This window comes from Colias croceus, chromosome 3 (assembly GCF_905220415.1).
Source record: "Colias croceus chromosome 3, ilColCroc2.1".
Classification (NCBI taxonomy): domain Eukaryota; kingdom Metazoa; phylum Arthropoda; class Insecta; order Lepidoptera; family Pieridae; genus Colias; species Colias croceus.
In genome coordinates, this window is record NC_059539.1 from 1,631,977 (window position 1) to 1,649,450 (window position 17,474).

General features: G+C 31.0%; 1 protein-coding gene across 3 annotated transcripts in view; it reads right to left on the reverse strand.

Moving 5' to 3' along the window:
* Nucleotides 1–17,474, reverse strand: part of LOC123706460 (zinc finger protein ush) — a 171,151-nt gene that overhangs the window by 42,017 nt on the left and 111,660 nt on the right. The window contains exon 1 of one of the 3 annotated variants that reach the window (XM_045655747.1): nt 16,544–16,629. The exons of the other annotated variants lie outside the window; for them this stretch is intronic. The gene's annotated coding sequence lies outside the window, so the exon portion shown is untranslated. Of the gene's footprint in view, nt 1–16,543; nt 16,630–17,474 lie in introns of those variants that run through there. 3 annotated transcript variants of the gene reach the window in all.

Here is a 17,474-nt window from a genome sequence, read left to right on the forward strand (position 1 = left end):
AATTGTGACCATGTTAAAGCATCAATGTACTCCGGGGACTGCACGCTTCTTCTGAGATAAGAGAAATGGAGATTTGCATTTTCTCACTTGCTTTGAAATTGATTCTCGTGTTTTTTAAGATAAGTAGTTTAAAGTATAGTTTAAATATAGTTTTGTAGCAATAGGGAAAATGTAGAAATAAAGGTTATTGCGAAAATATAGGCTTGTTATCTTTCTTAATATACAGGGTGTCCCATTGTTGCTATACTAAGCTCAAAGGAGGTTGTAGTTTTGCATACGCTGAGTTTGTAAAAAATACTTGTCAAATACAAGTCCCTTCGCGCTTAGTATACCAATAGTGGGACACCCTGTATAAGCCTCAATACTGATATTTTTAATAGTGTAATAATATGTTATTTAATAGAGCTTTTAAAAAATACAAGACATTATTTACACACCGGAGTCAAAATTTTAATAAATTATAAATTAATATTAAATATGACCGGAATAAATCGTGACGTGACGGTGACGTCAATACATTAAAGATTTCAATTTTTATGTTCCAAAAAGAGATTTTAAAAGCTCAAAAGTTCGTACCTAATAATTTCAAAATCGTAACAATACTTTTACACAATCTCGAAACAAAAGCAAAACCGATAGATGGAGCTAAGTCATGAAAAGCTTATTATAGCGCGGAATCTGCGCTTACATCTCAATTGTAAAACAATGTTATCAGTTCCTACACAGCGTTCTCTCCAGCACACACAATAATCGACCTAAAACCTTCGTATTTAAGTCCACAATACTCCAACACACATCCCGTATGATATTGGCTAAAAAATCTCAATTGCACTATCGCGTGATTAAAATTAGACTTTAATTTCACGTAGTTAGGATTGAAAGTTAAGCGGTGTGTGATACAATGTTTATTTATTCGGTAAAGGGTGGTGTAACGCCTACTCGTAGGCTCGAGATAAAATCTATATGGTACTAAATACGTGCAAACTCGCCTTAGGTCTATACTGTGTGGCCTTTCACTATGAATCATGATCGATTGCGGGCTTTTTGAATAACTTTTATGCTTTATGACGGTTTTAAAACAAGATTTTTGAGTGCCAACCGGTTTTTAAATAGTTTTAAGACAGTAATTTTTCGATATTATGGGCTAATATCGAAAAACAGTCTTCAGTCAGGGCTTTGTTTAAAAACAGTCGTAAATTTTAAACAAAGATAAAACAGATGATGGAACACGTGTATAAAACAAATGAGACAGGGTCAAAACATGATATTATGTATTAAGATAATATAGAATCATGAACCAACTCCGAAGCTACATTAGAAAAGAGACCCAGTTTTTGACCGGGTAGAAATCATTTTGTCGTATCAGGAAGAAATTTAATAAAAATCGGTGAATTTAAAAGCTTAAAGCTCAATTTGGCATGCGATTGGTTGTAGTGTAATTAAATAAATAGCAAACAATTTATACTTTTCACGTAAAATTTATTCCTCCACTTAAATCCTCCACTCTAAAATCCCTACTATCCATACTAATAATTATGTATTATAAATGCGAAAGTAACTCTGTCTGTCTGTTACGCTTTCCCGCTTAAACCACTCAACCGATTTTGATGAAATTTGGCACAGACAATCTTTAGACCCTGAGAAAGAACATAGACTACCTTTTATTGTGAAATATGTACCACGGGCGAAGCCGGGGCGGACTGCTAAAACTCAAACTCAAACTCAAACATTCATTTATTCAATTAGACTACTATTTAGTAGCACTTTCGAATCGTCATTACATAAGTATTTTTAACATTTACCACTAGCTAGTTCTTAATAAACCTCGCTATAGATTTCAACTAAAAAAATCTACACATACTACACGCATTCATACCATCTACATAGTGTATTCATTCACACAAGGTATGTATTATTTAAAGCCAGGTATGTTATCTAGTTGTGCAGCGCGGTGTCGGCCGCGGATAAGGGAGGCTGGTGCGCTGTGATAAGCGCCGCTAGTCACTTATTTATTTAGTCTATCCATCTCGACTGCGCAGTTTGCATGTTTCCTTTTTAACACGATTTTATTAGCTTCACCTGTATGTTTGTAATATTTAGATTGGATTTTGACCGACTTAAAAGGATGAATTTAATTCAAACTTTGTACACTTATCAATATATATTTTTTTAGAGTTTTTTTTTTAATAAATTAATTAAGCTGCAAAACTCGTTGACTTTTCAACTATTTCATATCTTATCTTCTTTGTAGAACAAGATGGCAAAAATTAAGTTAAGTGTAAAAACTAAAAACCACATTAATTGTGAATCAATTTGTAAAATGATAAAGTTTATCTTTTTTATTATTTAATTATGATAATAGAACACTTTTCTGTTAGGAGATAAGCTTTTATGGTTATTTTTCTATCAGAGAGACATAATCTATTCAATTTACAAGTAAAATGTATAACGTACTACATCAATGCCTATGTTTCCTGGTTCTTCAACTGTTTTCATACAAAATTTCATGCCAATCGATGTCCTGTTTTAGCCGTGCAAACGTAACCGATTACAACGTCATAACAAAGACCAAAAACTTTCTCATATACCTCACAACACTAACCTGTACATCCCATTTATTCCATAATAACAACAAACGGAAAATAAACTTTTATAATACAAATAATTGAGTGAAACAGAACATAAACTCGGTTCTGAGACGTGCGGGCTTGCGATAAGGCGGCTGCCGCTTGCTGATAACTCCCTGCATCACTGCAGCTATGATAAAATGTCGTTAAATTAAACCACTCCCGCCCGCTTTAATGTATTTTCAATTTGATCGCGTTATACTCGATTTCGAATCATTTTTACGTGTCGAAATTAGTTTTATTTTGTCGTCTTATATTTATTAAGTTCGGGAATAGGTAGAGGGGAAGACGAGAATATAGACATTTATTAATCAGGCAATTAATTTAAAATTTGTTATATTATGTGAAAAAAATTGATAAAAATAGGATCGTGGATAGAAATAGAAATTAAATGGAGAAAAAAATAAGTTATCAGCTTATCAAAATTATTTGAAGCTTTTAATCTGATAAAAAAAGAATATAAAATAATACATTTTAAACAATTAAGACAGCAAAAATAACCTGCACATAATGCACAGAATCCGTCTCTATTGAGATCGGGAAAAAGAAGAAGACAAAGAAGAAGAAGAATTTGTTACTGATGATAAATTATTATAGAATAACTGTACTAAAGAGTAGGTTCCTCATCTATACATAGGTTTTATCGCAACGATGCAGTGTACACACTGTAACTAGATGCAGTTTCCTAATTTATCGGTAATAAAGATGAAATGCGATCTTTACGAGTATGCACGGTTAGGAAGTGGTTATTAAATCGCTTTATTAGTCTTCGCCGGCGTGTGCTATGGTCTAGATCATAAGATCTAGCTCAAACTTTATCTAGATTTCTAGCCATATTTATTACCTAAATAATACAGATGAAAGTCCACGCACCACAATAAAAGATAAACTTGAAAATGTCAACACTTGTTAATTAGTATGATTTTTATTTATCTATTTAAATTTATTAGATAACAAATAATGGATTAATTTGTTATAAAGTGCTTTATACGCAATCTTGTTAATTTGAAATTATAATTTAAATAAAATAATATATAGGTAATATATACGCTCTATGCGTTTATTGATTTAAATCAACTAGTGTTCATATAAAGCATTTCATAAAAGTCGATAAAGTTCGACAATAGTCATAAGAAAAAATATATAAATGGTTGTATCCTTAAATAAGCAAGTGCGAAACTAAAACAGTGCCAAACCCAATCAACACAACTGCGAAGAAACCTGGTTTTCAAAATGAATCTAATATCCATAAAAGGCAAGCCAGCTATTACCAGTATCACCAGACACAATTATATCTAGCATGCCATAACTTTACATTCATCCATTCTGTCTAATATTAAATTAAATCAAACCAGTCACAGAAAATTATCTAGAAGATATGCCAATTCAACGTACACATTTACATTCAATCTCTTTTAACAAAATCTAAATAAACAGTGCAAACAGTTGCTCTTAATTTCAGTAAGCACTAAGTATTTCGTTAATTGCACTTGATGACGTAAACAAGAGAAATCTAATCTAAATTTTACAGACGCCTGTGGCTCGGGCGGTGTGAAATACGGGGTGGGAGTGTTATCAGGCCCGCGCACGCCTCCAATCGGCTGATAACAGTGTTCACTGTCCCCCGGTCTCCCCTCACTATTTCATAGGTGATTTTTAACTTTAAGATTTATTTGGTTTACTTTTATGGACCTGTATACCTACTGTATAGTAAATGGTGAATGGTTTTAGTATATTGTATATTATGTTTTAATTTTGAAGCGTTTATGTAATAAACTAATTTTATTTACTGATGTAGCTATAAAAAAAAAGATTCTAATTTCCATAGAAAAGGGAGATTCTAATTTCCATAGTGTATAGGGACACAGATAGTTGAAATCGCGTAATTTTATTGATGTAGAGTTAAGCACTAATATTCATAATTTTCACATTATTTTGCTAGATTAAACACAGCAGATACAATTCAACAACTAGTTTTAAATTTTGAGCAATTCTAAAAACACTACGTGCATATTTATAACCATTTCTATAAAATATACAGTGACGGTGTAAATGCAGCCGCTTATCGCCGCGAGGCGGGGTGGCCCGATCGCGTCCCCGATTGCACGCGCGTGATATTTAGCACTGACACTGTGTCGCGTCGTGTCGCGTCGCGTCGCGTCGTGAATAGATGCTTAACTTCATTATGAATTATTAAAAACGTACGGTGTGAGGGGGTGTAGGTTGGAAATTGTTGTGTGCTTCGTGTTGAAGCTTTCAAAAGAGCTGAAGTAATTTAAGATCATAGTCATTTGATTGCGATTGTATTTTTAGACTATCTTTCAACCTTGGGGAATCGTTTTAATTAAAGTACCCTTTAATTATTTAATAAACAACCATTAGGTGCTGCTTTTATATACGAATGAAATATGATACAGCAATTCTTTAATATTAACTTATATTTAGCAAGTCAAAATTATGCACTATTCTTATCGACTCTACATTACTTATTCTGTGACATAACCATACTCTAATACGGAAGGTATAAGAATGTTACTTTCTTACAATTCTAATACTAAAGCTTTACTTCAGTCTTCATTACACCACAAGTTTGTAATGAAAGTCGAAACGGACGTAGATATCACGCGATGTAATACAGCCAATTGAAACGAATCGCTGACGCAACAGGTAGGCCCTAATTGAGGATTCTTGACGCTACTCCCTAACTTTATGTACCTAAGTGCTTTGAGTTTAGGGTCAATAGTAATGAGAATTACACCAGTGATGTTGTGATACATATGACCTTTGATTGTCACTATTTTAGCAAAATGTTACCAATAACAACGGGGTTTTTTATTCGCTGGGTAGATATAGATATCTTTTTAATATTATGTTAGTACCTTCAAGGTAATCACTAAACAATTTACGTGCTGTGCTACATTGAAGTCCTTAGTAAACATTTGATAAATCATAATAACAGAACATGAACAATGAAAAAGGCATTTTAAGATATGGTTTTCATAATAACCTTTTAGTCATTGTATTTAATTTAAAAGTTATCCCACCCTATAGAACCCTTGAAAAAGCTCATAATAGCACACATAATATCTACCGAAAACACACCGTCTGGCATTATCTATATTATTCTATAATAATAATTGCTACTACATATTATTATTAACAATTAAATAAATACACAACACATGAAAAAGACGAGAACATGCACAAACGACAGGATCTAAGGGCTCGGTGACGTCGCGATATGCATGACGTATAGCGAGAGATAGCGCGGGGTGGCCACGAATATAGCCACACTAGATACCGCCCGCGGCTTCGCCCGCGTTTTCAATGAAAATTTTCCTGTAGAATTTCCGGGATATAATGTCTATGTCTTATTATGGGACTTCAGTAAGCTACATACCAAATTTCATAGTAATCGGTTTAGAAGTACTTGCGTGAAAGAGCAACAAACATCCATATACCCAATGGCCATCTTCACAAACTTTCGCATTTATAGTATTAGTAAGATTAGTAGGATATAGCTCTAGCTTTTGTATGTAACTTCGCTTGCGTGGAAATGACTTTCGATGTGTGCAGTTTGAAGCTGGTGAAAACAAGAGTGGTTTTGTAAAAGATGATGATAATAATATGAAATTTGCGATATGCGTATTTATCACCGGTATTTTCTAACCGGTAGGTATATTGTGTGTGCGGTGAAAAACTATACTAACACACGTCCAACATTATAAAACTGTTTATTTTTATCCACTATCATATTGTGTAAATTTAGCTTTACACGGGTCATCAATAGAAAATAGTTTTAAAATTTATAGATTTGCATCACTAGTCACAAATTTCTTCACGATTTAAAGAATACAATGAAAATATGATATGAATATCTCGCCATGAATATTTGCTTGAACCCACCGCGTCTAGATAACTTGAATATTTAAAAGCGAAACAATTAGCGACTTTTTCCCTGCACGCTTGGGCACCCTATCAAAAATTCAACAATGACGCGATAGCGCGCGGCAATATTTTAAAATCGATGTTTTTATGAATCGATAATTTGTTCGGCTCGTTTTGGTGCGACGTTTCGAGCCAATCGATTCTTATCTCGATGTCACAACGCTTTGTTTCGATTCGGCCCTACATCCAGTATGTTTCTCTTGAAGCATTTCTTGCTAACGTACGAAAAGATGTTATCGGCGAGGCTTGCAAATTTGCTGTTGCGTTTCTTAACTAACTGCTCCTCTAAATTGAATTTTATGTGACGGGAATAAGGTTTTGTTTTGAGAGGGATGGTGTCGTGATCGTGTGTGTATGTTTGTCTGTGCTTGCATGCCAGACCAGGCCCTCAGGTGTGCTCGATGGGTAAAATTTGATACTTTCTTGTCACTGGGAAAGGAATCCATTGAAATTCGTATAACTAATTCGGCAGAGCGTGTAAGAAAATTAATTAAATAGTGTTTTTGACGAACAGTTGATAATATTTTGAGAATTATTTATAATTGAGTACAGACTACAGTGCTTGATTTATGGCATTTTTAAACGTGGTTTGCGGATAATTAAAGCTTAATAAATAAATAATTAAAGATTTTTATTCGAATTGAAATACTTCACGATAAGTATGATATAAATAATATTATTTACTTATATTTGTGAGGCACATCATAAAACAAACAAATATAAGTCTGAAGGGTAAGTAAAGTTCTTTACTAATCTACTCACATAGTATTAATAGTTAAAATATTACTAATATTGATTTTTGCATGTATGTTTAGGCGAAAATAGCAACTACAGTTTTTAATTAAAAAAATATCAAAACGCGATCTCTAGAGAGCTAAGAACATAATATAGGTAGGTACTTATATCAGTAGCTTTTACCTAACGTTTTAATGTTTTTGTTTCATAATATGACATACACAATTACACATATAGTATCCTGAGGGCATAAACTACTCAAAGATAACTTTATTATATCAAGATTGTAATAACGTTAAGTACGTAGACCATTAAATACCACTATATATTAAGATCTTAGAGTAAATAATATTTTATACGATTATTTTAGTGTGTAAGTTATAAATCGAATACTCATATTTTGCAATGCGAAAGCTCGATTTCACCAACAAAATAATCATAGTTTATTTAAATCTGCTGTTAATTATACAATACGAATTGTAACAAATATTTTGTTAATTAAGTTTGGCAGTTTAGTCTTATATTATTATCTGAGGTTAACGTTAAGCGATAGTATTAATGATAATTTCAAAGTAGAAAATATGGCTATCATTTTAACATAGTTTTTAACTTTCATATGCAAATAAAAAACTCATATGTATTAATACTCTTTCCTCACTGAAACGCGCGTCACTTACATCGTATGTATATACACACTTGCTAACGAGACGAAGCTATCACATAATATTTCGCTTAACACATACTTTAAAAATTGCAGCTGCAAACTAGACATTTACAACATTTTTAATAAACTACACGTATCAGCGATCAGCCATTTCGTGCATCTGTCTTAAACGAGCGAAACAGGAAAACAAATTATCAAGATCCATTACACCATCAATAGCCGGATATTGTGGGTTTATCGGCCAATCAAATTTGTGCTTCATTGATCACCCCCGATATGTTTTGTGTAACTTTATTATGGCTTGTGTACTATGCGTAGTGTGCTTGTAATACTGAAATTAACGGGACGTGAAAGTAATTGTTTGCCATTTTAGTATGTGTGTTAATTTTGGACACGGAGGTATCGAAAGCGAGTTTGGAGGGTAGTCTCTGTGGCTATCTTACCAATTAACACTAACGCTAACAAAAGAACGCAATTAAATGTGAGTAACAGTTTTCAAAAAATTGCTACATGTGAACTAAACTAAGTATCCTGTTTTAATTAAGAATATAAATTAGTGTAACACATTAAGGATAAACATACGAACACAAAAAGCACACATCGCGAGTTGCACATTACTTAACCACGGTTTAAAACGAAGATTAATGCGGCCGATATATCATCCGCGACGGACGAGTGCGAACTTTGCAACGATAAACTTTTTACTTTTTAAAGACTCAAATTGCCACAGTTAGGTATATCGCGTTGAAAAATTGTATACCAAGGGTCGCCCGCCCTGAGGCCGCGCGATAAAGAGACGGGGGAAAAAACTGACGTATTTGTAAAGTAGACTTTATATTTGTCAGCCTGATGCGAGAACTTCGGTAATTGCTCCACGATTGTTGGCTTGATATTGCTAGCAACTGATAAGAGGTTATGCTGTTGTTTTGGGATTGGTTTATGTGTGTTTGGATTATGATAATTCTGCGACATATCCAAAATAAATAGAATAATCGTTTTGTAACTAAAACGTCAAGTTATTTCAGTATTTTTGCATGCAAAACGTGATTAAGTAAGGAGGTTTATCAACAGTATCACTGTGACTCGAGGCGATGAGTTTATAAAACTTTTTTACATCAGCCCGCAACCAGAACACTGGTCGGATAAATTGTCGAGCGATAAGTCACCGGCGCTAAACGAGGTTAATACATTAAACAGAGTTTAAGTGGAGTTTACTTAAGCGGTGGCTCCGGGCTCCTAACTTCTAAGTTAAATATGGTTGAGATTTTTTAAGGGATATTCAGGAACTCTTTATTCAAATTTTGTGGCTGTTTTGATGATTCGGTGCTCGCTTTTTTACAAGTTCATTTCATGTTTAATTTTAACTATTAATGTAAAACAAAATAATTTTTTTATTCACAACTAAAAATACCTGATTAAAAATGGCACCTCATTTTGCAGTTTAAAAGAAAATATTATCTGCAAACCCTTTCTTAAAGCTAATGATATTTAAATATATGTAAAGTCAGCTGCTAATGCTCCGACTATAAATCGTGTGACGTCGTCATTAGCGGTAACAGATTTGTCGTTCAATGAGTGGGATTCTTTATCTAATTTATGAGGCTGTATGAAGTAATATTGATAATACTGTTAAATGTCCGCTATCATAGGTGATATTCTAAATATTTGCTATTCTAGGACACTTGGTGACATTTAGATTTATGCAGGGTGGCCTGAGAACATTTCTATATATTTTTTTTTAATATTAGAGGAAAGAGGTAACAATATATTTTTTTTACGTACTGCATTACTAAGCATATTCCTAGATGGTAGAGCAAATATTAAGCTATCAGTAAATCATAATATAGAAAGTCTTACGAGGCATTGATATTTCGTAAAACTATAAAATAACATTAAAACAGACTAACAAAAAACGTTTTTTGTATTTTGAAAGATTTTTATAAAACCCATTATTGAAATCGAATTATTTAATCGAATAAAATATAAATAATAATGTATGTTGCCGTTTCCCCCTTACATAACACGTGAAATAAATTGAAAATCATATTTGAAATGTAAAATATTTGACATTTCCTTAATTCGTCGCACACTGCCATTACTTACACATTAGCGCTTCGTGAATGGGACTTACCTGTAAGGAAAATAATATTTTAATACATTTTGATATGTGCAATAAATAATGTTAATGTTCAAATGAGTTTGTTATGATTGATGACGCCATTACACATGCGACTTTTAGTCGTTGTTGTTTGGCTGGTTTTTAATATTTATTCTTGTCATTTTTTATGAGATTTGACAAGTCGCTTCGATGGTATTTTCCTTGGTTGAGAAAAAATGGGTCAGAATTAAAAAATAAATGAAAATGTATAATAAATCTTAGATCTTAAACTGGGTCTAGTTCCACCAGTATAAACATGTGTAAAAGATACTATCAATAGTTTTATACCGGTCTGATAACATTTTAATCATTTGATTATTATCTTTGAATAAGATATATTTAAGCCTATAAGTATTTAATATAACTCAAATGTTGACTACTGTAATAAATATACAGTCATAGATTAATTACTTTCTTATGTTAAGGCACTTGTAAAGTGTGTTTTTTTTATATTGGTAATAGGGAAGCGCTTGACCACAATCTCGCCTGATGTTAAGCTGAGATGTGGTCTAAGATGGAACGCGCTTCCCTAGAAGGTACCTGTTCACTCTACGCTTGGTTTAAAATATTTTTTTGCTAATGCGATGTAATATTATATTTGAGTGCAAAAAAATGTGTGCGTGTACTAGTGTACACACGTAAGAAGTGAAACTTCTTTATGACATCATTTTTCAAAAAATAATTTTCTATAATACCCTATGCAACTTTACAGAAATACGTCGTATCACGCGTGGTAGGGATAGGAAAAAGATGGCGCGTAACGGAAAAATGTCACGCGTAACGAAAAAATGTTACACTAAATTTTTTTCCAACCCCGATAAAGAAGTTTCACTTCAAATATATAATACAGGGCGTATTCTTATAACTTTATTTATTTCAAATCGACGACTAGGTATTTTTTTATGGAAAAAAAAATCTATAGACGTCTCAAAATCATGGCCTTGTGAGTACAATTATTGCGTTTTTGACCGGTCAAATAAACTGAACAAAATTATCATTTCCAATACCTAATAACTATTTTCTATTATTTTAGCACAAAAACTATGGCCTTAAAATAGCTTCTATTAAATAATATATTATGCATTATTACAAAATCGAGTAAATTGAATTAATGAAGTTATTTGATATCATGTTATTTGATATTTTTTGCGTAACATAATATTCATATTATCTCACGTGATGACAGGAAATGCGTCATACAGTAAAGTGCTTGAGAGAAGTGCGCACGCGTCGTCTCTTCACAGCTTCCGGTTAAATGCATTTACATATTAACGTTATTTTTTTATATAATTTTTAAATTGAAAGGAAATATAAATTGTATAATAGTGAGTGTTAATTGTGTGTTTGTCGTTTTAGTTATTACTTTTGTGTTATGGCGAAGAAAGAATAGCCACTAATTTTTGGAAATTTAAGAAAAATTTTCAATTTTGCATAAGGCTTGCATTCTTTTTTAGAATTGATATTACTCTATGGAGTGATTTTTCTATACATTAAAGTTCTGTAAAGTTTCCTGGTACCACTCGTGCTAGATACTGAAAATTTATACTAATATAAATAATTTTAAAGGCATTTTTTTACTTTTATCAGTTGATTCTGTACCTAATTTGATAGCACGAATCACATGCTTGGTAGAAATTAAATAAATATCCTTAGTCTTATCTCTGCTTCCTTTTTGTTATACCTTATTCAAAAATAGATTTTTCTTGTTCTATGAGTTCCATTCTTCATTGATTTAAGAGACCGTGTTGTATATAGATTATTGATCTCACATACATATCAAATTCCTTTTGTGGTATTCATAGAACGCCCGCCTTTTATCCTGATATTCTAAATACCAATAATATATCATGTCTTCCTGAGATTTATAACAAACTTGAAAAATGTGATTTCTATCGATTACTTTAATCGAATAATAACTCGTTAAATCGGTCATTCTTAAACGAATCGACTCGTGTGATAATAATCGAATGGTAAGCCACACATATCGACTTTTCTTAATATGTGGGATTGAATCGATTAATTTATTGTTAATCTATATATAAGATTAGTTACATTTATGGAAGCTTAAATTTATTCGGCATTTTTGAATTTATTAGTTTAGTAGGTATGTAAATTTATTAGTTTATAGGAAATGGCTGATTTATGACGGGAAGTTTTTTTTATTTATTTATCCGGCATTATGACAAAAGCACACAAACATAAAAAAACGCAAAGGTTATAAAATCTAGTAAAAAAGGTGATAACCTTCTGTATGAAATATTGATGATGAGAATTAAAAATTACCTACCTCTATAATTTTGTATCGAATATTTTCTTAATACGACAGTTTTTTGTCAATAATACCTAAAAACAATCGTCCAAATTCTAAACAGCACGTGACGTGACAAAAAAAGAGAAGTTAAAAATATATTTACCCATGGTAACGAAACAACTAACCGAGGATAGATTGAAGCAAACTAGGCACAGAACTATATCGAGAAAACTAACATAATATGTACTAAAATATGTACATAATATTATGTTATTTATATGAAAAATAAATGTGAAATTTTCAGTGTAATAAAAAGTCCTACCTATATAATATTCTGTAATACCTAGCCAGTAATTAATAACAATACAGTTGTCAGTTAGTTAACTTGTTGCCTGCAATCTCCATCTTAAAAAATAATGGCCCAATTTAGCTAAAATTTTACTTATAAACAAGCTCATACTTTTAAGTTTATCATATAGATTAATCAGTGTAAGTTGTAGGCGTTAAATATATAATAATTCCATGTATTCATAATCGTACAAAGTCGTGGGACGACGCTAGTCGGATAAAACTTGAATTGTCCATATTTTTATGAAATTTCTATTCAAATATGAATAATCAGTGTTATCTATAATATGATCTCTTCTGTTAAATATTAAAATTAATTTATTCATAATCAAGATTGTAAATCAAGTTATATTTTTTGATTTTATCAACGGCGATGGAAAAATTTTACATTTTTTTTCTCAAAAGTCGGTAAGTACGAAATTTGCAAAAGGTTGTGTATTAATATTGTTATGATATTCTTTTATTATACAGATTTCCGCTTAAATGATAAATGTGAAAATTAATTATTTTTTACAACTTTAAATGAAGTCTACATGTGGACTGCAAAATTTTATAATGATAGCAATATGGTATCTTCAACTTTAAAACGGCTTTATCACAAATTCTATTGGGCACAAACTGAAAATCTACATTTAGGAAGTCAACTACCTAGTTGTTTTCAAAATACATAAATGAAAATATACCTAATATTTTTTAATAAAATGACAAATTGTAATTGAATTGTAATGAACATTGAACGCTGTAATTTCCTGTAATTAAAGGTACAGTAGATTATGTATTTTAATAAGATGTAATAAACGTGAACTGTGTCCTTTGTTGGAAATTCTATAATAAATAAAATAAAAATAAAATAAAATAAAATGCAAGAGAAAAACAGAATCCATAATTATTGATATATTCATTCATTCCTTATAATATTACCTCTAAACACGACTTTTACGACCGAAAACATAAATAAGAAGTCAAAGCGTAAGACAGTAACTTGATATCCACGAAAATATTTGTAATATTATACGAAATTGTCCAAAAGACTCCAATTCGAGATTGTATCGGTTCAGATTTTGTCGTATCATATTTTTTATCTGTAGATTTTTTAATCTGTGAGATAGAATGACATGCATTAAGGCGCCAAATTAATAATACTTTTAACATTTGGTGTTTAAATATCTACTTTTTACGATTATGCTTAGATATTAAAATTTTAAGATATCATCTTTTATGGTAATATTTTACAAGTGGCATAACATTTGGAAATTTATTTATAAGTTATGATTTACTTATGCAAAATACATTTATGAATATGCAAGTCTTTATTGATTATAAGAGAGATACTTAAAATATTAAATTTCAAGATTATATTAATTAAAGGCTAATCAACTATCAATGTTCAATAATATGCGTGATTTTTTACAAAATACCTATTTTAAAATTGTTAAAAACAGAAATATTTTTCCCGTTAGTTTTGTAAACTGTAAAACACATTTTAACCGTAAGAGCTAGCGCGCAAGAGCAAACTTTTGTCTAGTAAGAAAGTGCGCGCACGTTACGACGCAACTCCCCATAGAGTTGATGGGAGAGACAAAATAGTTGCGGAGACAAAAGTTACTCTTGCGCGCTAGCTCTAACAAATAATCATCTAAATATAACATAACATAACATTACATAAATGTCAACAATTCACTATCTTTTGATAACACATTATTTACAATAATCCTTATCTTTAAAGATTACAAGATATAATTTGTAATTAGTGCATGATAATTGTTGCTATCTTTAAGATCGGATGTCAACATGATAATTGATAATATTTTGCAACGTATTTTAGTCCATATTTTTATAATTTTAAAGACTCTATTTGCGTGAACATATTTTGTTTTCGATTGCAGTAGATAATTGCAGAATATATAATATAGTAATAACGATATGTTTTGATCATGAGATATAGATAATAATTACACATAATTAACCTATTTGAAATATAAAAATAATACCAGCCAGTTTTTTTATGTATTAGATATAGTACATATTATATATTTTACAGTTCCAATGTCATAAGTATTAAATAGGTAACATAAAACATTACTTCAATTTTGCGAAGTCGATTAGAAATATGAAAATCAGTAGTCAAAGCTTGTAAAGATTACTCGAATGGCAAACATTAGTCCGATAACAGCTGATAACGAACGAATGAAACTTATCAAATGGCTCGATGGAAACGAATTTAACATTTCATTGTTATAGTGAACGCTTGGTTTGATAGTTAAATTTGTTTGTGTACTAGGTTTAGTACATGCTTGTGTATTCGTGATTTTATGTAGATTCTGTTTCCTAAATATTCTTATGGGTGTTTTTGATATTCAGTATTTATTATTATACTAGCTTACCGCCCGCGGCTTCGCCCGCTTTGTCTAAAACCTAATAAATTATATACTAAAACCTTCCTCTTGAATCACTCTATCTATTAAAAAAACGCATCGAAATCCGTTGCGTAGTTTTAAATTTTTAAGCATGCAAAGGGACATAGGGATAGGGACAGAGAAAGCGACTTTGTTAACCGACTTTTTTATACTTACTACCTAGGTATGTAGTGAAGATGTTCTGTAAAAGACTTTTATAGATTTATTTTATTCAACACAGTTTAGCGGCCTAGCGAAATATTTCAAATTTAAATTTTAATAATTGGTATTCAAGATGATTTTTTATAAAATAGGTCTAAGGCTCATCCTGTCATATGCCATTTTAGTCCAATGGACATCATTTCTATATATGTAATTGGTTTATTAGATAATCAAACGATATAAATAAATGAGAACAACATAATATTTGAGCAAGGGAAATAAATGATTTAATACTATAGACAGTATTAAATCATTTCCCTTCCCATACTAATATTATAAAGAGGAAAGGTTTGTATGTATCATGTATATAATATTATATTATGTATGGTATTCACGCATAAAGTACTGGACCGATTTCAAAAATTCGTTTACCATTAGAAAGCTGCATCTTCACTGAGCAACATAGGCTATATTGAATTTTCAAAAAAATTAGAGATCCTTACCATAAATGCAATAATGAAACCCAAGGTGTAAAAAATTCCTTAATTAAAATTCTGTCATCGCGTGCGCTGCGTAATCTATTCCTTGAAGTACAAGGATGGTTCTTATGAAAAAAAAACGTAAACACTAAACATGTAGGTAGGTACCACAGGCGAAGCCGGGGCGGACCGCTAGTAAGACATAAAGTTGTATAAAATGAGTACTTAGATAGTTTACTTATAAGCTTATTTTAAAGACCCACACATATATTAATGAAACAAACACTATTTTATACAGAATACGATAAACAAACAAAATCAATAAATAAAAAAAAAAACAAAATTGCATACAATATTTCCTACCTTATTCAACCTTCACTTTTCGACAAAACAACAAAATTCGTTCGTCGTTGACATTAAAAATACATTTTTTACATAATCAAAACGTGTTCAATTCAAGAAGCTTATATCGTGTATTAGATATAAGCTTCTTGGTTCAATTAATCAATCGAAATTGATTAATTCCTCAAACATCTGACTATTGAAAATGTTGTTCCAAAAAATATAGATTTTAAACAACAAGATGTCTATGGTAATGAATTCAAGTCATAAATAAAATTATTTTCCACGTCAAAAATTACTTTCCTTATTAATAATAATACCCTTTTTGGAACTCTTCTAATTTTAAGGAAGAATTTAGTTTCGAAAAAAAAACATAGATTTAATAAAAACTAGATGTCTTTTATATAATTCATTCTATAAAAAAAGAAATTACCACGTCCAGAAGTTACCACAGTTCATAAATCCTCAACTCCACGTTCAAAAACTCAAACACAGCACCAACACTAAAACGAATAACCGATACGAATCGTAACTGAATATCGACTGCGCGTTATCGAGTGTGATAGTGTTATCAGCTGCGATTTTTACAATCCCCTTATCAGTCGACACGGCGGATTACACACTGATAAACATCTGTTGCATTGCCACTTGATTGTTTGCAATTGCTATTTCAAATTTGAATTTGATTTGTAATTGTAAAATTCATTGGTCATTCAAATTTGAATTTGATTTGTAATTATTAAATTCTGATTGGTAATTCAAATTTGAATTTGATTTCTTGAAGTAAGGTAGAGTTGAAACTTTTGTATAAAGATTGTTAGAATGGTTGTTGATGAGACAGGAATAAATGAATATGTGAAATTGTTAAATAACAAATAATCACATATCAAATACGATTGTAAGGCTATTTCTTTACAATTTAAATAATAAATGCCTGTTATCCTCTGACTCTCATCAATCGTCATGAAATTAATAAGATCATCTAAGTAGGTGTTCCAAGTTAATAAGGGATGAATTTTATTAGGAAAAGTTATAGATAAATAAAAAACTAGGACGTGATTTTATGAATTGTTTATTTATATCATTCTACAATTACGTTTCAACAAAAACGTAATTTTTCAAGTACACTAATATTTAACATTTAAAACAAAATTTTCATTCAACCTCACAATAAAAACCAAAAAAAAAACCAACAATGTAAGCACCATTGTTTATTTATCAGCCCCTGCCCATTGGTCCAAGATGTTTTTGTGAGGAAAAAATTTCTGAACGAACGCGATTTTCATCGACAGGTGATTTCGTGAAATGACAGGATAACCTTTTTGTTTGACCTATCCATTGGAAAAGGCTACTGCTACTGTGAT